The 25,069-nt window shown below is 35.7% G+C and overlaps 1 protein-coding gene across 7 annotated transcripts in view; it reads right to left on the bottom strand.

Moving 5' to 3' along the window:
• FOXP2 (forkhead box P2) overlaps positions 1-25,069 on the bottom strand; it is a 588,171-nt gene that overhangs the window by 517,281 nt on the left and 45,821 nt on the right. For 6 of the 7 annotated variants that reach the window (XM_077752288.1, XM_077752279.1, XM_077752343.1 and 3 more), the window contains exon 2: positions 2,511-2,655. The exons of the other annotated variant lie outside the window; for it this stretch is intronic. The gene's annotated coding sequence lies outside the window, so the exon portion shown is untranslated. The remainder of the gene's footprint in view (positions 1-2,510; positions 2,656-25,069) is intronic. 7 annotated transcript variants of the gene reach the window in all.

Below are 25,069 nucleotides of genomic sequence, written 5' to 3'. Positions count from 1 at the left end.
GAATCAGTTTATTAATATTCACAAAATAATCTGTTGGGATTTTATCATGATTGTGTTGAATATGTAGATCAAGGAAAGAAGACATGACATTATAATTATATTGCATTTGTTTCTGCAGAGACATGGAATGTCATGTAGATCTTCAATTTTCTTATCTTTCATCAGAATTTTATAGTTTTCCTAATATTTATATATATAAATTTTATATTATATATTTTTAAATATATATGTTTTATATTATACATGTGTAATATTTTATTTTATATAATATGCATAGATTTGTACCTGTGTTTCAGGAATTTTTTGGTGCTAATATAATGGTACTGTATTTTTTTTTTAATTTTATTTATTTATTTTGAGACAGAGACGAGGAGGGGCAGAGAANAGAGAATCCCAAGCAGGCTCTACACTGTCAGTGCAGAGTCCCATGTGAGGCTTGATTTCATGAACCACAAGATCATGACATAAGCCAAAATCAAGCATCAGATGCTCAACCAACTAAGCTACCCAGGTGCCCCAATGGTACTGTATATTTCATTTCAAATTCCAGTTATTCATTGCTGGTACACAGAAAAGGAACTGACTTGTATATTAATCTTGTTTTCTGCAACCTTGTTATCATTTATTATTTACAGAAGGTTCTGTTTTGTTGATTTCTTTGAGATGTACTATACAGATAATCATGGTATTTGCAAACAGACAGTTGTATTTCTTCCTTTCCAACCTATATGCCTTTTATTTCCTATCTTATTACCTTAGCTAAGGATTTCCAGTATAATAGTGAATAGGAGTGATAAGGACACCCTTGTCTTACACCTGATCTTAGCAAAGATGCACTTAGTTTTCATTAATGGCTTTGCATAGCATAAATACCCATGCAACCACCAACCTAGTGAATAAATAGAATGTTGCTGACATATCAGAAGCTTCTAGAAACTCTACCTCAGTGTTTACCACCTAGAATTTAACTATTATTTTTAATTTCGTTGTAATCACTTCTTGCATCCTTAAACACTGTAGTCTAGTTTTGGAACTTCATATAAAAGAGATAATAACTACATTATTCTTTTTGTGTCTAGGTTTTTTTCACTCAACATTACGTTTATGCGATACGAGCATGTTATTGTTGCTATGCTTAATCTATTTTCATTGATGTAGAGAAGATCAGCAAAAGTTTTCTGTAAACAATAATATTTTCCAATCCTTCATCAATGTCAAACCTTTGTCTAAGTAACTTTTTAAAACTTCTGTTATATTTTTCAATAGCAAATATTAAAATTTTACATGAGGAACGATGGGTTTCACATCAGTGAAAGGGATAATAATGTTTGTAGTGTTTCCCAAGGCATCTCTATCCAGTTAAATGACAAAAAAACTTTAGAACTAAATATCTAAGACCAAAACTACAAAAAATTTTTTTATATACATAGTTTCTGCTAAATTCAAAAATCCTAATTCATAATTATAGAGTGTTGGAAATGGCCACAATATTTCGAGGCTCTATCAAATGTTCTATCAAGATTAAATGTGAACTGAGAAATTATGAAGATTTCTTACTGCATACTACTTTGACAACTTTGTCAGATGCTATGTCAATAAGAATATCACATTTAAAACCTGTAAAAATTCATGTTTCAATTTTTGACATAATTTCCATGATTCAGACTTTTTAAAATCAAAACAATCCTCTTCCACTGAGTTCTTTCACTGAAGAATGAAAAGGGTTATCAACTGTTAAGCTAAAGTCAAATTTCTGGCAGTAAGCCTTATATCACGTATCAAGTGTCTTATCACAAGGGCAATGCAGTAAGTAACTTTTCAGATAAAAGTGACAATTGACAAGAAATTTCTTCCCAAATAATTTTCCTAAAACAAGCATTTTCTTTAATCATTCTTTCTACCAATTTCTAAACGGCAACTGAATTCTTTCTATTTAATCATGAACACACATCTTTTAAGTTCTTCCTAACAAGATAGGAATCAGTCCTTCCAGTACACTGAGCTGACAAAATTTATATATTTTTATAGTGGATTATGGATACAAATTCATTCCAATTCAGTTTCACTATGCAAAGTGAAGAAAAAGGACTTAATGTCTCTCTTACTGGAAGGTGGATTTAAATAGATATATTAAGATAGTCTTATTCTCAGATATAAAGAAATAAAAAAGAAAAAGAAAGAACTAAAGTTTAGCACAAAAAGGGATTATGATGGCACAATTGCAGATATTAAATCAAAGGAAGTTACCTTCTTTTCATCAGAATACTCTCAAAATTCTTAACAATCGTTTGCCAGAAGATAAAAATAATCCATTTTGCATTAAATATTATTATTGCAAAGCCTCACCTTATGTTACTATTTAGAAAATAGAAATTTAAGGTTAACAACCAAAATGCCTATATATTTTGTACAGAAAATACATCCAAATATTTGCATCACATATTTTTCTACTAATACCTGAATAGCCACAACAACTGAGGGACAGAAAATACAGAGTACAGATGACTTACATTTGGAGGGTTAGACTTTAATTCTCTCTCCCAGGATTGAGGAGTCTTATTCTTTGTGCTTACAATGCTTCTTTCTCCAGGGTATTCTTCTACTTCCAGAATAGGTCAGGACAAAGCTTCAACAGACTTCTATTATTTGTTTGATCTAGGGGGAAATTATACTTTTAATCAATTATTACAAAACGCATCAAACTTTTTCTTACTGTACTGGTGGGTGGGGGCTTCTCATTATTTTCTGTTGGATCTGATGTGACCAGAGAAAATAGGAATTGCCATTGTTGAATATTATAATAAATAAATCAAGTACTTTAAATTAACACCACTAAAGAAACCCACATCTATCTTCTTTTTCATTTTTATGGCTAAGCAGCATAGCAAGAGAAAATTAATATTCAAAATCCAAATGACTACAAAAGCCTACTCAAATGTATTTTTAAAAGACTTTAACATAATTTTGCAAATCCATGAGTTTGAATGGACTGGCAGAGACGATTAGGTATCAAATATTTTTACTCATTCATTTTAATGTCTTAGAGCTAAAGAATTACAGGATGATTAGAAAAGTGTAAGGAAAATCCATTTTTAAAAAATCTAATGGAATAATAAAAAAAGATGATTTTAAGAGCATAAGACAGACCAGAAACAGACAGCAGAGGGTCTGTAGGCAGCGCAAGAGATCTGGAGTAAAAATTTTAAGATGGTACAAAGGTTAGGAACTGCTATTCAAACAAAGCCTGTTGGTCAAATTAAAGTATATAACATGGGTATATCCTAAATCCTGAATCATGTTAGTTTTCTAGCAAATATATAAGATATAAAAATGCAACACATACTACCTTTACAAGGACACAGAAATGTGATGTATGATTATCTGCTCCATGGTGGTATGAACATTCATAATTTTAAGGGAATTAATTGTAGTCTACAAATTTTATCAAATTATAGTTTTCTAATAATGGATATTTTCTGCCTCATTAAAATGAAATATTAAGATAAATGTCTTCAACTTGTGCCACACCCTAGATCACACTCTCTTAAAATCATTCATATTGCTTTCAATTAAATAATAATTAGAATGTAGGGGAGCTTTTGGAGAAAAACTGGAAATAAAATATAGATGTTTAGGGGAAACGTACCACTTAAAGCCAGTTTTTCCTTGGATACATAACAGTATTACACTTGTGATTACTATTACAAAAAGATAACTAAAATGGCATTATAGTAAATAAACAAAATCAATTAATATCTATATCAAAATAGCCAGATACAAAAACCAGAGATATGGAGGCAGAGGAGTACTTCTTTTTCCAATGCTCATCCCCACAAGTGCCCCTCTCCATGCCCATCCCCCCCCCCACATCCATCAGTCCTCAGTTTTTGTCAGCATTCAAGAGTCTCTCATGGTTTGCCTCTCCCCCTTTCCCCCACCATTTCACCCCTTCTTCTCCCCCATGGTCCTCCATTAAGTTCCTCCTAATCCTCCTATACATGCAAACATGATATCTGTCCTTCTTGCCTGACTTATTTTGCTCAGCATTACACCCTCAAGAGAGGAGTACTTCTTTAAGCTATCAGTCTTAGTCACAAATTGATACTTATGTGGTCACCTTTGTTTTCAACCATTGTAAGTGATATATACCTGGCATACATCAAATTTATGTCAAGATGAAACAAAATACCAATTAAGCTACTAAAAATGAAAGCTTTGAGGAAACAAATTCGCTTGAGATTAGATTTTAGGATTACAGAAAACTGTTTTCTTTTCAAAAGATTCAATTAATCTTGCCCTAATTTAACAGCCTTACTACTAAAATTTATAAACATGCACTTTCTGTATGAATATCTCCATATGGCTTTTCAAACATAGGTAGTTCCACTTTTGTTTCTAGAACACAGAAATTGTTTTGCTGTATTTTGGATCAGTGAAGATCAATGTGCATTCCTTTAGGGAAGCCTTTTGAACTGACAAAGGATGAATGATTGACATCAGTAACAAATACTTTTTGTTGTCCTGGACTGACATGTCATTTATAGCAATACCTATGCTAATTAATGCCATACATATCTACCAGATGTGTCAGAGAAATATGCCAGACCCTTCAGAGAATATAGCTTGAGTGTGGCTAAAATTACATTATAGATATGGAAATGTATCCCTTTGTGATATAGAACTAATCTCTCTTTCTCTCTCTCACAGACACAGAAACAGACACACACTTATACACACATGTGCACACACGCAGAATATACTTTCCATGGGAGAGAAAACCCTACTTCTACATATAATTAGCTATACTTTATATTTTCCATTGGTTTTTGTTTTGTTTTGTTTTGTTTTTACAGAAAGCAAACTCTACCGTACTAAGTTCTAATATACTATAAACTTAACCCTAAGAAATACAGGACATAAAGTGTAAAGTACAAGCTGCGGCCTCCATAAACTATATTATCATCATGACACTTTACCATATTACATTAAAATTTTGTTCTCAGATCTTCAACTACACTGGTAGATTATTAACAATGAGTACTATATATTAATCATCTCCATTTCTGTTCCCTAGGACATACTTTGGTATACACTGGGTACCAATTTTCTTAATAAAAGTTAAGTTCTACAAGGCCATTAAAATTATGTATAGCATTTTTGTCAATAAATTCAATATATACAAAGAAAGAATTAATAGTGTTGGCAACCAAAACCCTTAGTCATTGAATTAGATAAACTGGTAAAGACCTCATCTCAGTGTCTGGCACGTAGCTAGCACTCAATATATGTGAACTGTGAACTATAATCAGGGTGAGCATTCCTCCCTGATTGCCGGGGTTAAATGAGGTTCATCCTTATCATAAATATTAATAGTTATCCCTTTCCTTCTGAAAAGTATCCCAGTTTAGATAACTTAATATAGTCATTGAAAGTATCATGAATTATTATTCATTTATCATTTGATTATTTCTTTTTATCAATAAATTTTTGTTTTTCTTTTCTTTTTTTCCCCACGATGCTGTTACATGACAAGAATATTTTGTTAGGATAAGAGTAAACAAGATTCCATTCTTTTAACATGAACAAATTCACAGAGGTGGTCAAAGGTTTACTAAATCCTCACATCCTTGAAGCTAAAATTTTAAAATCAGCTTAAGAATCACTTCCTAGCTGACAAATCCAAATGTGAATTCTTAATTCTTGATTTGTTTAACTTCTATCACTCAGTTTATTTTCTACTCCTTCCTTTTTAAAACTCTCCCTTTGGCTTACATGACACCCCTCTATCTGAATTCCTCTCCTACCCCTGTGAACTTTTTTCAGTCTCTGCTGGCTCCTATTCTTAAGAGTACCTCCTCAGTGTCACTTTTCCCAAGACTTCATTCTAGACCATTGTCCTAACCATCCACTGTATTTCCAGTACTAACCATTCCTTGCTGCAAACAATACCTGAATGTATACATCCATTCAGGATGATGTAAAGTACTGGCAGATGTAAAGTTCCTACTGAATATACAATCTCCTTCCTCCAGTCTTAACTCCCTCTAACCCACATTCCACAACACAGCCCAAGTGGTTTTTACTTTTTTATTTTAATATAAATCCAACAATATCCTTTCTAGCCAAAGGAAACAGCCAACAGTTAAGGAAGGAATGAAATCCTTCAGAGGATTTACAGACAACAGCAGACAAGGGGGGAAATTCAAACCTACTAGAATGATAGAGAATCTATTCCTGGTATCTCATTTGTAATCCAAGCATATTTCACTTATAAAAATTACTGCGTGCAGTGGTTAGGTTTCAAGGCAAATAATACTACAAAGAATAATACAGTAATATGGTAAACAAGTATATTATGAGAATTACAAAATACCACTCACAAAAGAGCACTCAAGTTTTAAGTATATACCATTGTCTCTATAAAGTCTCTTCTACCTCTATAATTATAGTCCTTTTCCTGGTTCTCCAAAGACAATGTCAAGTTCATAATCTTCACATCCATCAAATATCTTCAAACACCTCTCTCACCATTAATCTTTGCAAAATACACCCAACCTGACAGTTTTCCAAAGGTATGTTTTCATAAAATACCCCAAGATAAAACTGTGAAGCAGTTAGAGGTAAAATAAAGAAAGTTGTAGGGGACTACAGTAAAGTCTCAAAAGAGGTGCGTTTTAACCCTCTCAGATGATTATATTTGCCACTGCGTTTGTTGTGCAGGCATGCAGACTTAGTCTTACCAAATGTAAATTTTTAATAAAGGTTGAAAAAGCAGTGTGTGTGCAGTGTGTGTGTGTGTGTGTGTGTGTAAGACAGAGACAAAGACAAAGAAAGATTCAATTTTAAGATTTAATGTTTCATATTTTTTATAAAAATGGTAAGTATTAATAAATAATATTTGCAAGCTCTGTAAGGGACATGGATCACCCTTTTTTGCCCTCAAGGTTAAATTGAAGGGCTTAGAGCCTATGACCTAAAAGCCATGTATAACATCGTTTCTTAAGGAAAGTGTGGTCTGTGTTGTGACCAACCAATAAAAAATCTTTTGGTATATAATCCATGTACCTGTTAAGAAATGCATGCTACTTAATTTCATTATCTAAAACAGCCTCTGAGTGCAATTTTCCATCCTCTCTTTGACTCAGCTCTTTTATCCTCTATTGCCTCTTAAACATCTTCACTTGAATATTCTGGTTTTGACCCTTCTTCAAATTAATAATGGCCTATATATCTTCAGGACTGTATCTCAAACCTTCTCTGTACTCAAGAGCACTCAAGTTTTCTTAAATATATACCAAAAGATGCCTCTGGAAAACATTCTAAAAACAACGTCTCTTCTACCTCTACAATGATAGTCCTTTTCCTGTTTCTCCAATGGCAATTTCAAATTCACAGCCCTCACATCCACTAAACATCTTTAAACACCTCTCTTACCATTAATATTTGGAGAATTACACCATATCTGACAAGGTTTTCCAAATATATAAGATGGTTTTATAATCTATTAGACTGATATACGGAGAGAACTAAAACACATGAACCTAAATTCAATAAATTTGACTTCAAATCATACAAATATTTCCCTGGCACCTTTTCTTCCTAGTGTATCAATTAGTGTCATTTAACAGAAATGGTTCCTCAATATCTACCAAATAAATCAAAACTTATTAGCCCCAAACCTAAGGCCCTTCATTTTAGCATCTAATCTGTCTCTCCCATATATTGTTCTTAGTCTCCCTCACATTCCAGAATAGAATCAAACATTTCATGGTTGCCTTGATCAGCCTTTAAAGTCTCAATTTGCACCATCTAGACTGTCTCTCACCTCTCAAATTCTATTTGTTCAAATTATACTATACCTTTCAAGCCACAATTCAATTACCATTGCCTCCTTGAAGCACTCCCTTATTTTCTTAGCCAGAAGTAATCAACCCACATAGCATTTTCTCTACAGCTCCCTGTTGAAAACTATTCACTTAATCTACCACGTAATTAAATTTATCCACATATCTGACTTTTCACATGTAATTAAAAACTACTGAAAATACAGAATATGCCTTATTTACCTGTGTCTTTCTTGGAAATAATTTTTACTACCACTATTTTCTATTTTTAAAAAAAGCCTGGCAAAAATATGTGTCATGGAGAACTACCAAGTCATTATTTGGCTTATTCTGTAGAAAACCTATTAGACAAACTATACTTAGTCAAATAAAATATTTGGTTTGAAATACCTACTCTGAAGTTCTGAATCAATATTAAAATTTAGAACTCATTGGGGTGCCTGGGTGGCTCAGTCAGTTAAGCATCTGACATCAGCTCAGGTCATGATCTCATTGTTCATGGGTTCGAGCCATACATCAGGCTCTGTGCTGACAGGTCAGAGCCTGGTGCCTGCTTCAGATTCTGTGCATCCCTCTCTCTCTGCCCCTCCCCTGCTCATGCTCTGTCTCTGTCTCAAAAATAAACATTAAAAATAAAATAAAATAAAATTTAGAACTCAAGACAAAATTATACATTTTTTGCAAAAACCATGTTATATGGCAATGTATTTTAAATGATATAATAAATATCTCTATAAAGACCACTAACATAATCCTCTGCATTTCATGGAAAGTAAAATCCAAACCAGCATACCGAACAAATTGGGGGTCATCCAAGGAGTTGTTAAGAGTTAGAAAAAGTACAGAATTACATTCTAAATTCTACTTTTATTAGGAGCAAATTTCAGAAAATGGAATATTCACACCTGAATTATCTTAGGGAAGAGAACTTACCTACATTAACTTTGGGTCAAGAATGAGGCCTGAAATAAAATGAGTTATCAATGAATGACCAGGATCTTCTAATTGGGAAGACTTCCTTTGCCTCTGGCTTACCCTATAAACTCCTCCATAGTTTATAGGAGAGATTCACTGAAGAAAGTAATTTATCCAAGATTTCAGAGAGTGTAAGTGGCACAGATGGGACTCGAGCTGAGTATAACTATCCTAATCCAGTAGTCTCTCCTTTCAGAACCAATGCAAGCCAAATTTACTCAAAATGTAATAATATAAATATCCACATATAATCTTTAATTTCCCTAACTAGATTTCAAAATAACAATTTCCACTAAGTAACAAATAGAATCAAAATTAGAAAATACCAATATTCTTTGTACTTGTAGTCTACAGAGTATGCTTATGACAACAGTGTAAATTTCACATTAAATGTTATTTCACGTACATATTATACATGTTTGTAACTACAGAGTCAAATAAGGATATCACACTTCCAAAGCTAATACTCTTCTGTTCTCAAAAAGGCACAACCAATATTAGCATCAATGGATACACAATTAAAGGAGATCTACTGATTTTATGCATAATTTCTGAGTAGCCGATGGTATATTAGCTCCTTTATGAAGTGGGAAAAAAAATCTCAGCACACAACAAGCAGTGGGGGCGAGGTGGGGGAGAAGACCCCCTTATCTATATTGCCCTGACAATTGAGTATGGACAACAGTATTTTCTAAATGTACCCTATTCAGCGCTGGATATGTAATTACCTTCAGTTCATAGTCTAGACATTAATGCTTTCATAGTATTTAAGACTCCTTGTAACATGCTTGCAGCTCTAAGTAAGCAAGGCTAAATCTTGACCAGATAAATTAGCAAAGAATGCAATAAAAGCTGCAATAAAAGAACTTTATCCTACAAACCTTCAAGTTGCTGCTAAATGAGATTTCTTTGAAATGCAGATCAGTTGAACTAGATTAGTGAATTTTAGCTCCTGTCAACATCATAACAAAATACAAATACAATTGTTCACTGGCCTTATCTCCATGCTTCCATCTGCTGCCTTGTTATTTACTTTCCTTGATTTACTATGCAGATCTAAATAAGGCACATCAAGGAGGGCTTACAACACAATGGCTTCTTAAGCTTTACATCAAGGTATTTGAAACTGAAGCCAGGAAAGGGCTGCCATCAAAGACATATCTCTAATGAACTTCCATATCAGAGAAGGTTTGGTATTTAATACTGCTGTGAAAAGAAAGAGCTACAAATCAGAATGGCCTATGAAAGAAAATGCCTACAAATCTTGATGAGATTAGCACCTCTGAGAATTAATATCCCAATAAAAATGATGTCTGGTACCTTGAAGAGTTAACTTCCAACCTTTGCAAATATAATGCAGTGTGTCAAGAGCAGGGAAATCATTTGACAAGGTTAAAAGGTCAGGGAAGAATTTTTAATTTCCCCCCAAAGCTAGAAAATAATATTCTTTTACTCCTGCTTATTGTAAATCCATGTCAGAAGAAACATACTTTAATACAATTAACAAAATTAACAAATTTTTATCATTAACTTTCTATGTCATATGCATTTTGCACTATTTTTCACCATGAAAATTAGGAACAACTTAACAGTACAATAATGTAATCTAAAATGACAGCACACAACATTTGTTCATCAATTCTAGTATTTCCCTTTACTTCCTCCCCACAGCAAACTATGGTTTGCTGAAACTGAAGAGTAAAATCTTCAGTCACTTTGCAAATCTTGAGGTGCCATTTTTAATATATATCATAGTAAGTAGGGAAATATAGTTTTAAATATAGTAAGTAGGGGAAGAATTTCTTCCACCCACCTTTCCCCTCCCCCAGTTGTATTTTCCCACCTTCATTTCTAACATACCAAATTTGAATAAGAAAATAATTCGCAAACATTAGTGAAAGTTTCCAGCAAACTCTGCTTGCATTACTATTTGACGATTTTTCCCCATAAGCAGGAAGGTCTATAAACAAATAATACTGGGTTTTGTGTTTTTTTTTTTTCCTTAAGAAAGCATTTCAATCATTTATGTCGTTCTATAGCAAGGGAAGATCCCACAAGCATGTTCTGTTCCGTGGATCAATCAGCTCCAAACCAAAGTAGACATGTTGTCGACTCCGGGGCCTGTAAATCCTGCTGCAGGCTCACCAGATGATGAAAACTGAGGTATGCAGTGCATGGGGGCCCCACATGGCAGTCGGTACCTTCTGGGCATGTCAAACTTCACAACTAGCCTACAGTCAATGACAGCAAACACCTTCCCTGTTCTTGCCTCCAAACAAACCTGCCTCTCTACCCTCCCTCTGAATTACGGGCAGTCTTCCAGAAACAAAGCCCCAAACAGTAGCAACCTCTCATGACTACACAACAGAAATCACAGTTGTCTTTTTGCTGGATTTCATTTCATGTAGGCGATGTTCCAGACTTATTTACAGCCGCCAGAGACTGTTACCTCTTCTTGTTTAATGAAATGACAAAACAACAGATTTGCATATGCAAAAGCAGGTGCTCTAACAGGTTTGACTACTCTTGACCCAAAGCTTGTAAAAAGAGGTTTATCAGAAACAGCTGTCTCAAAGGTATTGGTGCTCTGATGGGCAGTCAAAACTCCACCATCTGTAGACATGTGTGTACAAAATGGCAATATGAATTAAAAATGATCAATAGACCTTTCCTCATCTTCATCCATATGTTAAAATCCCAAAATGTGTATATATTGGGCTATTTTACCTATCAATTCTAGATAAGGTAACTAAAATAGGAATGTTGACATGAAAAACAATGTGTTCAACTGATCATTTGAGAACAATTTTCTCCATGCTTACATACTATAACATACCAGACACTACATTTTAATAACAGTATTCTTCTATAGAGCCAAGTTTTCACAGGATTGATGATTCTAATTGCTGGGATAATAACCAAAATAACCATATTACTAGATTTCTGCTACCCTAATTGTTTTCCTTAACTATTTTATATATGAAAGGTGTTTTTTAGATCTTAAAAATAATGAAAGGGGAGCCTGGGTGGCTCAGTTGGTTAAGTGTCCGACTTCGACTCAGGTCATGATCTCACGGTTTGTGGGTTCGAGCCCCACTTCGGGCTTGCTGACAGCTAGCTCAGAACCTGGAGCCTGCTTCTGATTCTGTGTCTCCCTCTCTCTCTGACCCTCCCCTGCTCACGCTGCCTCTCTCTCAGAAATAAATAAAACATTAAAAAATTTTTAATAAAAAATAATGAAATTGTGTGCATGAGTTTCTTAATCTCTCTGATTTTTAGCTTCAAATTAGACAGATACATTTTTCTACTGAGATTATAATTTTCTCTAAAATAAGAGGCTACTTTTTCCCTTGCACACTAAAGAAACGGATCTGAACATGACGCCTCACTGAATAGATTGACTTGTTTTTGAGTCATATTTGCAGAAGGTAGCACCATATGCCCCAAGCTCCTAGTTGGATGCTCTTTGTACGGTCTAATTTGCTTGTCAAAAGATGTTACAATCACAAACCTACACTGTCTAGATAAACTTGGTATTGCATGAAAAAAATGCAAACTATTTTTCTCCCTCTTTAGAAATAACAAATTAATCTCAAATAAATGCAAAAAGTTTGTAAAGTCTCAACATTCTCTGAATTACAAATAAAAGGTTCTGGGGGCGCCTGGGTGGCTTAGTCGGTTAAGCGGCCGACTTTCGCTTAGGTCATGATCTCGCGGTTCATGGGTTCGTGTCCCGCGTCGGGCTCTGTGTTGACCCCCAGCTCAGAGCCTGGAGCCTGTTTCAGTCCGTGACTCCCTCTCTCTCTGACCCTCCCCTGCTCGTGCTGTCTCTCTCTCTCCTAGAAATAAATAAAACATTTAAAAAAAATAAATAAATAAAATAAAAGGTTCTGGTGCCACATGACTGAAAAAAAGAAAATCACACACACACACACACGTACATAAGTTTAAATTAATTATAAAAATCGAAAACCTTGTCTCCTTTATGAAAGAACAAAAACAGCATAAAGCACCCAGTTTTCAAGGTGACATAAAAATAGTGAACTCCTTCTGGGGCACCTGGGTGGCTCAGGTGGTTAAGCAACGGGCTCCTCATTTCAGCTCAGGTCATGATCTCACAGTTCGTGGGTTTGGTTTTGGGGCTCTGAGCTGGCAGTACAGAATCTGCTTGAGATTCTCTCTCTCTCTCTGCTACTCCCCTACTTGTGCATTCTCTCTCAAAATAAACTTTAAATCTTTTTTTTTAAATGAACTACTTCTTAAACACAAGTTTCACAAAAATCAAATGTAAATCAGACCACAATTTATTATAAAAATGGACTTTTCATAATTGAGTGAAATATACTCACTTATTTTAAATGTTTTGTTGTTGTTTTTTAATTCACTTGTATGTCTTAGGAACTTTGTTTCATGTCAAGGCACCTTAACATTTTGCTGTGATGGTATTCTTTTGTTTGTTTGACTGTGATTTTGTTAGTCTATTTGTTGTTTCACGATGGGGAGATGTAATCTGACCCAGGGAAGGAAGAAGGAAAGTTTATACCTGCAGGCAAATGGTCTGAATTNCCCTTTTTGTCTTGTTACTTAAACATTTAAGAATTTAGGGAAAAAAGCAAGGTTATATTCAGTGGCTGTTTCTAACAACTGAGATAAGACATCATTATGACCCCTTCAAAGCCTTTCCAAATTTTTAAAAACTAAAATTATTTACTCAATAGGTTGTAACTGTCTTTTCTGAGCCACAGTAATCCATCATGTGAATAAATATTTAGACAGTATTTTAAATGTGTACGATGTACTTGACAGAATGCCATAGTTTCAGGCTGTCATGTAAATACAATCTGATCAAAAACATTCTGCTTGTACAATAAAAGCCCAGTTAGAAACACAATAGTTCAGCCAAGGAGAGAAAACTGATATCTAGGAAAACCCCAAAAGTCAAAAATGACCACCAGTGGCATAAACCTTTCCAATTTTAAGAAGTGTAAAGCTCTTTTTGTTAAAGCAGACAGCCTATAAAGAATAAACACCTATTTTAATAAAAGCACATATTAGCAAAGCCTCTTAAAAATTTACCATTTGTGAAAAGAAGATGTATTTATTTATTAAGCAATACAATGCAGCAGAAAAAATAGAGTAGCACTATATGCACTGACAGGGAATCATCTCAAGGTACAGGGGTGAGTGGACAAAACAGGTGGATATGTTTATATTACCATCTCTGAAAACAGCAACATACAGAGACACCTATGTTTATATATACATCCACTACTTACAGATAAATAGCAACAAACCCATTGTTGTGATTGCTTTTTGAAAAGGGGAAATGTATATTTAAGATAGTTTGGTATGCCACATTGTGACAAATGGAGCGCCAGCTGTCCCACACCCCAACTTGCTTTATTGGGGGCTACAAACATAACATCTCTTCACACTCTTAAAGTAACCGAGGCACAGCAGGCTATAAGGTATTATGTATGACTGATTTTTAATAATGAATGTAAAAGTGAACAAATCAAACTGACCATTTAAAGCTTATTGCCAGAGAATGGGAACTTAATATACCTGCTAAACCTTACTGCTATTTTTAAAAAAAATTGTTTAATGTTTATTTATTTTTGAAGGAGAGAGAGAGACGGAGTGTGAAAAGGGGAGGAGCAGAGAGAGAGGGAGACACAGAATCTGAAGCAGGCTCCAGGCTCCTAGCAGTCAGCAAAGGGCCTGACATGGGGCTCGGACTCACAAACCGGAGACACTTAACCAACTGTTTTTAAATTGTTGTTCCTACAATTGTTTTCAAATAGTATGTTCCTAAAAGTCTAACTGCACTTTATTTTTTTTAATGCTTATTTATTTTTGAGAGAAAGAGAGCATGAGCAGGGGAGGGGCAGAGAGAGTAGGGGACAGAGAGGGAAGGAGACACAGACTCCCAAGCAGGCTCCAGGCTTCCACCTGGTTCCCAGCCCAGAACTGGATGGATTCCTGAGAAATGACCTGAGCTGAAGTCTGACGCTTAACCAACTGGGCCACCCATGCACCCCTATTTTTGATTTATTTTTAACATATATAAAGCAGGTAAGTCAAAGATCTCACTTGTTAGCTTAAGAAGCTCCAGCTGACATTTATTTTTATTTGATTGAAAAAAAAGGAAACATTTTATTACTTTAATGAATGTAATCTGTTAGCTAGATTAAGAAAATATTTAAAGCATGGTAAGAATTAATAATGAAGAGAAATTCTTGGTATTAGTGCTGCTAATGTTACTCTAACCTCTAGCACAAATTGTAGATGTGTGCTAGAAAGCACTTATATGTAAAGAAAATAAGATTCGAGTCTATTGTGCCTTTCAATCCATTTTAGTTTGTTTTGATAGTGAAACTATGCAATAGTTTTTTATTAGTTGACATGGAAAAGCTTTTGCTGATAATCATATACATGTGACAAATATTTATTTGTGATAGTATGACAGAGGATGGTGGAATTTCAAGAAGAAAAAAAGTCAAGACCAGTATTCAGAAAGTAGCAGGTAAATGATTGGGACTCAGAAAAAAAAGACAAGGAGAAGAAGCTCCATGTGACTAGAAAAAAAGATGGATTCAGCACTTTTCCCAGTAGGAGAAATATTCATTACAGCCAGAAAACATAAGTAGGATTCAGTGGCATTGAGATGTTTAGGGAATTCTGAATATTGATTCCCATTCTTCCTCTAAAGCTAATCATTCAGACAAAAATATTTGCATGTGCACCTTGTCCTTACACTGTGTTCAGCACTAAGAACTCACTGATGCAGCCCCCTGGCTGTTAAAAACAACAACAACAAAAAACCCAGGGGTAGTATAGACGGACAGAACTGGTGAATAATTGGTGTCAAATATTAACTGCATGAAAAGAGGAATTAAAGACAGTATAGGCATAAAAATAAATAAAACATAGTAATCCAAATAAGAAAGAATGAAAATCTGAACTAAGACAGTGGCAGAGGAGATAAAGCAGATCTAAACGACAGATACATATTTGTTACTTTCTGTTTCATTTTATGAATGACTAAGATAAATGAACACAAGGGAAAATTGAAAATGGCTTTCAGAGTTTTTTACTTGATTATATATATGTGGTAGATGGCATGTCTTTCAACAAGATAAAGAATACAGCAAGGAACACACTGTGTGTGGGGTCTATACTTGTGGTGGTGGACTCTAAGAAGGCCACCAATGATCCCTAACTCTGGTCTCTGTGTCCCATGCAATCTCCTCCCCAGGAGTGTGGGCTGGACCTAGTGCCTTGCTTCAAATGAACAGAATACGGTAAATGATGGGATATCATTTCTATGATTAAGTTTCAAAATAACTCTGACTTCCGTCTTTCTCACTCTCTCATATGCTCACTCTGATGGAAGTCACTGCCATGTTGTGAGTTACATTATAGTTAGGTCCACACGAATACAAAGTGATAGGCCCACATCTTTTGAGTGAATAGCACAAAAACCGTAAGAAATTTTCTTAACCTTATAGAAAAACTATAACCTGGTTCAGCAAAGGAGTCACTCACACAAATGATGAATCATGATAAGTTCCAATATACGTGTTTGTTATTTCACTCCCATCTTCCCCCTTAACAAAAACAAACTACGAGCCAATATTCATATTGGACCTAAATTTGTACATTCATCAATTCCAGCCCTAAGGTGGCTGAAGGCAAAAGAGTTCAGCAAAAATCAATGAAAACATTAAAAACCTCATGTCGGAGCGCCTGGGTGGCTTAGTCGGTTAAGCGTCCGACTTTCGCTTCGGTCATGATCTCGCGGTTCGTGGGTTCGAGCCCCACGTCGGGCTCTGTGCTGACTGCCAGCTCAGAGCCTGGAGCCTGCTTCAGATTCTGTGTCTCCCTCTCTCTCTGACCCTCCCCTGCTCATGCTGTCTCTCTCTCTCCTAGAAATAAATAAAACATTAAAAAAAAAAAAAACTCATGTTTTCCTGAGTTTTGGGACTTGAGTTTTCCTCAAGGAAAATATTTTATAGTAGCAAAGCAACATTCTTTATATATGTATGTGTTTCTGCCTTTATATTGGTTTATGTCCAATAGTGCATTGCTTCTACAGAGTGGTGAGTTTCATTTGTTTTACAGCCAAACAGTTAAGATAAAGTAAACCTTGTACCTCCTAGACTTGGTTGATATATCTGAATTCAGAAACGAACTATTTTTGATGCTAGATCTGCCCTACATACCATATAACCCTACCGTTAGTTGCTTAATGAACACACATTGAATTGACAGGAATGGATTCCTCCGCTTTACCACTCTGATTGCTAGTAAGATTACAAAGCTCATCTTGTATTTTCTTGGCAGAGAAGAGTGCTCTGCTCATAGATTCAATGAATGAGTTTATAGAATGAGTGAGTGGATGAATGAATGACTCACTCTATTAATCAGGGCAGGCAATGGATGTTTGAGGAGGGTGTGATTAATGAACCCTGAAAGGAAAATAAAGGGGAAGGAATTACTGATGTTGCGATAGGGTATGTCATTCATGAAAGGAATTTTATTTTCACACCTTTTAAAATGAAATTTTGGCAGCATCTTTACAATAGATTTGAACATTATAAAGGTCAGAAACTTCGGGAATGCTAATTGTTAATATGACACTATGATATAAATTTGTCATGGCATATAAGAAAAACGATAGTTATTGCCATTGCTGTGTGACAGGCAAGAAAAACAATAGACATGTTACTTGGCAACAGGCTGAAACAGCATCATTATCACCACAGAGTCATGGAATCTCCGAATTGGAAAGGATCTTAAAGGTCATTCAGTCCAACATCAAGCTCGACAGATGGCCATCTAGCCTCTGCCTAACCATTTCTAATCATTGTTACTTGTCATGGTAGCCAGTTATATAGTTGGATAATCTTAGCAGTTAAGAGGCTCCTTGAATCCAGAAAAAAATGTGGGTTTTTAAACTTCTCATTGTCCCTGACTGAAAACTCAAAATTTACATAAAATGTATTTTCTTCTTAGATGGAATGGTAGAGAGAGAAATGGCACTGGACACAGTATCTGAGGATTTGGACCTGGGTTAGAAAGTTTATTCTTGGTAAGGTCATTTAATTTCTGACCTTTATACATATATAAGCTAGAGCTGTGGTGGGAATCAAAAAAGATAATATATGGGATAGCGCTTCGCAAACTATAAAATCCTATATGGTACTAGCTTTCATTTAGACAACGTTTTTCATATTAAATATACTGTTTTTCTTCTCCAAGCGCAACCACAGTTATCTTTTGTAGCGTGATATGGTTTTGTTGCAGAGGGCAGAAAACACACCTAACTACCCCAACCAATACACTAATTTAAATCATTCCATTTTTAGGAGTAAGGGTAAACTATGAAAGGGAACTCAAGGGAATCTTATCAGTGCTTTATAATATCATTCTGATAAATTATATCTTTTAGAGTAGCACTAGAAAGCATATTTTTGGATAACATGTGCACTTTTTTTTTTCTTATTTTTAGAGACAGAATGCACGGACAGGGAAGAGAAGGACAGAGAGAGGGAGAGAGAAAGGAGAGAGAGACAGAGACAGGAACCTTAAGCAGCCTCCATGCTCTGGGCAGAACCCAATGCTGGGCTGAGTTCCACGACCCTGGGATCATGATCTGAGCCAAAATCAAGAGTCAGACGCTCAACTGACTGAGCCGCCCAGGCACCCCAGGAAAGCATATTTTTAAAATGAAAAGATTCTTCATCATTTTGAGGATATTGTGGGACACAGTTTGATTTCTCTATCCAAGTGGAAGTAGGCTTTTTAAAAATAGTATTTTAATTTTTCATTCAGAATGCTTTGTCCCTAAAGATACCTCACAGTTATATTTAATTTTTATCTTTCATCAACAGCAGTACTTGCCTAATACCTCAGCCTATAGATGACTACTGCTCAATATGGAGAAAAGAAGGGTACATCATTTGCTGACAGCCAACCAGAAAATAGAGTGCCTTAAGTTAAGCTAGATAAACCATAACAAATGCCAACCAATGCCTTTTGAAGAGATTTTTTATGTTAACATAAATGGTATAATGCCATGTAAAATTTAAGCTCTTCCTTTCTCAAACTTGTCTGCTTGAAATGGACCTTCTAGAAACTATACTAAAGGTTTCCTGGAGACTTGAAATTTCACCCACCTCCTGCTTCAAAATTCATAACGTTCATTTTTTAATTTCTAATGGTTCCTTTAGAGTTTATGGTAACAGTAACAAAATTGGTATTTCTGCACAAATAATACTGTTTCTCAAATATTTGTGCTTCCTAAAGTTAAAACTATCCACCAAAAGTAGAAAAAGAATCTGATTTTTTCAATGATTTTATAAAACACATGTAAATGTCCTAAGTCATTAATTGGAAAATTTTTAGTTTCAGGTATGCTTTTGGGACTTAACAACTCTAAGTTGTTGTAAGAGCCCCTTATAAGGCCCTACTTCTCTGTTGTCACGGTGTTTTACTTCTCAGAGCTGTCCAGGTAATGATGGCAAATCACTTAATGACACTGGCTGAAATGCTTCTTCCTCCTCACACTGTTTTGTTTTGTTTTGTTTTTTATTTATTTCAGGTTTATTTATTTTTGAGAGAGAAAAAGAGACAGAGCATCAGCTGAGGAGGAGCAGAGAGAGGGAGACAGAATCTGAAGCAGGCTCCAGGCTCTGAGCTATTGCGGGGTTCCAACCCCACAACTATGTGGTTCAACCATGAACTACGAAGTCATGACCCGAGCTGACGTTGGATGCTTAACTGACTGAGCCACCTGGGCACACTGCACTCACACTGTTTCTTGAGAGTTTGCAGGGAGCTCACTCACAAACCCCTGTGCGTTCCTGCTCTTCTCTCAGTGCCTCACTATGTCTTGCCAGGGAATGAAGAGTGAATCATCTCTTTGGTACATCTGGGCCTCTCTTTTATTTCTCATTTAATTCAGAGCCTAGGTGGGAAAGAAAGGTGATTTATTGGGCCATTTACGAGATATACTCCACATAGGCATAATGAAATTGTCCAATGGGGGTTCTCAACATCAAAGATTCAAATCAGTCTCAGAAACTGTAATGTTACTGTCTTCTAATAACCCAGGGTTAGACATAACTATTTTTCTAAAAATCTTAAGCAACTTTGCATGAAAACTATAAACATCTGGGGAAGACATACCCAGGCATGTCACAGAACAAAGTGCTGAAGCACATGATGGGTCACAAACACTTACAGGTATGCCAAGATGCTGCTCCTCTCTGCCCTCAGGGTGCTCAAAAGAGCCTGGGTCAGCCCGGCCTTCAGGCCAATCACCACCAGTCACACCTTAACCCAAGGTGCCCTCCAAAATTCTAGAACTTTTATGTGTGTCACTGCAGAAGTAGTAGCTGAATAAAACTCTGAACTGCAGCAGCCCAGTCACCCACTGGCAGCATGGCACATCTCTTATCAGGATGTAACCAGCTGCAGGTATAAAATGACAGACGAATTTGCTCTGTGGCTAACATTATAGAATTTTAATATAATTCAAAAACAAATAAATACCTTCACAATTTTTCTGTATCCCAACATAAAGAAGTCTCACTAGGTCCTCACTACCACTATGTGGAAATCCAGGAACTGGATAGTAAAGCATCCTAAAGATTATTAAGCCGGGGCAAAGAGTTGACCTCAATATTTTTTTTTCGGAGCAGATATTTGTCTCTGCCTATTAGCATCACCTCTACTTGCATTGCAATTATGTAAATATAAAATAATTTTTATTAAAATAATAAAATTGAGCTTGTTGCCAGCTGGGCTCCAGAAAGCTAAGAATTGCCAGTAACTACACATTATTTCTATGTTGAAGAAAAGCACAACAGAACTCTGAAAGATTACATGTTTGGAGCTTATCATACATAAACTTGTCATACAATCTTGATTGAGTGTTCTTAGGGCTCAGTTACTTTATCTGTTATGTGAGGATTACAAAGCCAACAAAATGCAAACGCTGTTTTAAGAAAGGATGGATTTTTAAAAAGAGAAACACTTTTCTACAATAAAACAGCAATGTTTAATAATGGCTATTTGGCCTAAGGTATACTGGCAGAGAGTATCTGCCCAGTCATCAAAAAACTAGTGAGCAGGGGACTCTAGTGATATACAGAATAATTTTACTATACCTGACATATAAAAAGATAGTAAGTATGAAAAAGATGAGGGGCACCTGGGTGGTTCAGTCAGTTAAGCCTCCTACTTTTGATTGAGGCCCAGGTCATGGTCTCATGGTTCACAGGATCCAGTCTGACCTCAGGCTCTGTGCTGACAGTGCAGAGCCTGCTTGGGATTCTCTGCCTCCCTCTCTCTCTGCCCCTCCCTACTTGCATGTGCACTTCTCTCTCTCTCTTTCTCCCTCTCAAAATAAATAAACTTTATAAAAAGAAATATCAAGAAGATGAGCATGAAAGAATCACATACCATAATGTAGAGAAATAAATGTCTAGTTTCATCTAATACATATATAAGAAGTCTTCTTATTATGTTTTATATCTACACATTTTGGCAGAAGCCAAACCAGAGACAGAGGAGAATTGCCCGCTGCTTCTTCCCCCCAAAATAAGCACTCTCAGTGAAGCCTAATGGCTTGAGAGGATCTAGACCCTGGGTATTCATGCTTAATCTTGGACAAATTATTCAACCTTTCATTTCTTCAGCTCTAACATGAGAATAATAACACCCAACAGTTGTTTTAAAAAATTTAGACATGTCAAATATTTAAAAGCATGCCTGGCATATAGTAAGCTCTAAACAGTGTTGGCTATTTCTATTACTCAATAGTACCATGAATACTTACCTACCCCTAACCTCCCATCCCCATACCCATTTAGCCATACTAAGACTACAGATGCAGAAATGCTAACATTAATTTTTTATTTATTTTTGAGAGAGAGAGTTAAGTGTGAGTGGGCAAGGGGCAGAGAGACAGAATTCCAAGCAGGCTCCACACTGTCAGTGCAGAGCTCAATGTGGGGCTCAAACCCACAAATGGTGAGATCATGACCTGAGCCAAATTCAGATGCCCCCAACATTAATTTTTTTTAAACATTAACTAAAGTCCACGTTTTGTTTATATGTTCTTAGTTTTTACCTACTGTCCTTTTCCTCTTCTAGGATCTCATCCAGAACACCTCGCATTTTGACCTCTGTCTCCCTCAGGTTGCTCCCCTTGGCTGTGACAGTTCCCCAGACTTAGTTTTTGATAACCTTGATAGTTATGAGGAGTGCCAGTCAGGTATTTTGTATGATGTCCCTCAACTGGGATCCATCTGATGTTTTTTTTTTTTCCAAGATTAGACTGGGGTTATGAATTTGGGGGGGAAGGAAGACCATACAGGAAAATTGCCATTTTCATCACATCATATCAAGTATACATAGTACGACCAGGATATATCACTGTTGATGTTGACCTTGATGAACTATCTGGGGAAGAATTTGTCAGATTTCTCTAATGTAAATTTACTCTTTTCCCCATTTCCATACTGTACGCTTTGGAAGAAAGTCACCATATATAGCCCACAGTTAAGGAGTGAGGAGTTACATTCTATCTCCTTGAGGGAAACATGTCTCCATAAATTATTTGGAATTCTTCTGCATAGGAAATGTCTTTTCTTCCATTTATTTATTCAATCATTTACTTATAGAAGTATGGCATAGACTCAAGGTTATTTATTCCACATATTGTGTTTTTACTTGAACACACCATATTTTCTGGAATTGCAAGACCTCTAGGTTCATCCTGTATATTTCCTGCCCCAATCCACGAATAACTCCCATCTCTCCAAGGACCCTTGGCTCTTATATTAAATAATGGTATTAGAAACCGAGATATGGCTGCTAAGTAATGCTTGCTACTTTTAGACCCTCTTAGCTAACTAACAAACGAAAGAAAGAAGTGTGTGTAACTAACCAGTGTATATATACACAGCTATAAACATTTCTATATGTAGCTATCTGATATACATTAAACTAAAGTTTTTGGTTTTGATTTTTTAATTTTTGAGAGAAAGAGCACAGGGAGGGTAGGAGCAGAGGAAGACAGAGAATTCCAAGCAGGCTTCACATTGACAGCAAAGAGCCCAATGCAGGGCTCAAACTCACAAACCTCAAAATCATGACCTAAGCAGAAGCTGGATGCTTAACTAACTGAGCCACCTGGATGCCCCAAAGCTAAAGTTTTTAAGTTTTTATTAAGCTAAATCTAAAATTGATGTCTCCAACTCTAACCTATCACCACAAGGTCATTCTAGCCTCCTTCCCTCACTTACCTGTAAACTCTAAAATAAAATTTTGATTAACACCTTATCCTATTAAAATATTTCATAAATAAGACATTTTTCACTAAACCTTTTTTTTTTTTTTGAGAGAGAGAGAAATAGAGGGGGAGAGAGAAAGAGAGAGAGAGAGAGAGAGACAATCTTCAGCCGGTTCCATACAGTGCGGATCCCAACACAGGGCTCCATCTCATGACCTTGATTGAGATCATGACCTGAGCTAAAACCAAGAGTCAGACGCTTGGCTGCCACCCAGGTACTCTTTCACTAAACCCTGAATTTCTCCACATTCAAGGGATGGCACAACACATCTGTGGGGACTCTCAGCATTTGTGGGTGAAATAACACAGATCTTGCAGATAATCAACTTTTTAACAACCAGAGACAGATCTAAACCATCACATATATCTCTTTGATCTAATATATAACACTACTGCGGTCACTGAGATCTATTGCTTTATGTATTTTAAGTTTCAAAGCTATTCTCATCTGTATTTACCAAAAAGCTATATATTACTAGATCATCTTTAAATTTCTTTTTTTTTCTTCTAAGTAAGTAAACTTTATTTTTTTCCATGGTGAGGCTTTACTTTTGAAAATGAAAGTATAAAAGAAGCTGGGCAAATAGTGTTCATGAAACCTACATGATAAGTTTCGTGATAACAATAACCAAAAAAAAAACACACCCATACCACACCTTGCATAGCCAACAACAGTGAAAATAGCACCTCTGATTTGTTATTCTGGTTCCACTTATATTTTCTTTGTCTTTTTTTTTTCTTTTCAAGTTTATCTACAAAATAGGCTTTAGTTCTAACTTGAAAAAAATGGTACTGAAGATCAGAACCACAAGATTAAAATGCTTTCATCATGAGTTAAGTTTCTAGTTTGTCATCAACTTAGCAGCAAGACTAGAAACTAAATAACATCTGATTCTAGTGAAAATCAGTAAAATATCTATAACTTGCCAGAGAGATTAGAAGTTTATATAATTTTCCTGAAAAGAAATTTGACAGTGTTCCCCATGTTTTACTCCACAATTCTACCTCTAGAAATATATGCTAATGACACAATAACAAATTGGGCAGAAATATATGCACAAACCCTGTGAAAAATAGCTTTGTTTATACTAGTGAAGAACTGAGAACAGCATAAGATTATGGACAGAATCAGGTAACTGCGGTATATATTTATACATGGTATATTTGTTGTAATATACCAAAATATACATACTTAGGATATATACTTAGAGTTTATTCAATCTAAGAATATATTTATGATATGTTAAGGTTTTGTTTTTTTTTTTTAAAGGTATGGTATAGGAGAGAAGACTTTTAGAATCTTGGTGTGAGAAACTAGGGAAAACCTCTCACTAAAAGGCATCTACGAAACTGGTCAAAATTAGTAAAAGATGATTACTTAGCCAAAGTCACGGAGTCATCAAAAGAAGAGTAACAACACAAAACTTACTCAAGAACATCTATGAAATTTCAGTAAGAACAGTGGGAGTTTGTGGCTTTCCGGCCAGGCACTGCACCCATCCTACACAGCTCTGTATTTCTAGGAGATGGCGGCCAAGGAACAGTGCCCATCTTCCCCTTCTGTGTGGATTTAGACATTGGAGAATGTTGGTGATCTCATTTTTCACATTCTGTGTTGCAGAAAGCCTACGCCAATCATGTGGTAGCAGCTGGCTGGCAGTGCCTGCTCACCCATTCCCAGCTCCTTGTAGGTAGGCAAGATTTGGGAGAGGCAGTAGTAGAGGGCAGTCCCCTGTCCCTACACAGCTCTGTACTGCAGGAGAGTGGCTTCAGGGGGCTTAGCAGAGCTGTCTAGCAGCTCCCAAATAGTAGGAGGAAAAATCTCATTTCTAAGGAACTGGGGATCAATTTCTTGTCTTAAAAGTAAAAAAAAAAAAAGAGGGAA

Source organism: Crocuta crocuta, unplaced genomic scaffold (assembly GCF_008692635.1).
Source record: "Crocuta crocuta isolate KB4526 unplaced genomic scaffold, BGI_CrCroc_1.0 scaffold397, whole genome shotgun sequence".
NCBI classification, from domain to species: Eukaryota; Metazoa; Chordata; class Mammalia; order Carnivora; family Hyaenidae; genus Crocuta; species Crocuta crocuta.
Note: the sequence above shows the minus strand (reverse complement) of the source record. Positions and strands in the feature narration are given on the sequence as shown.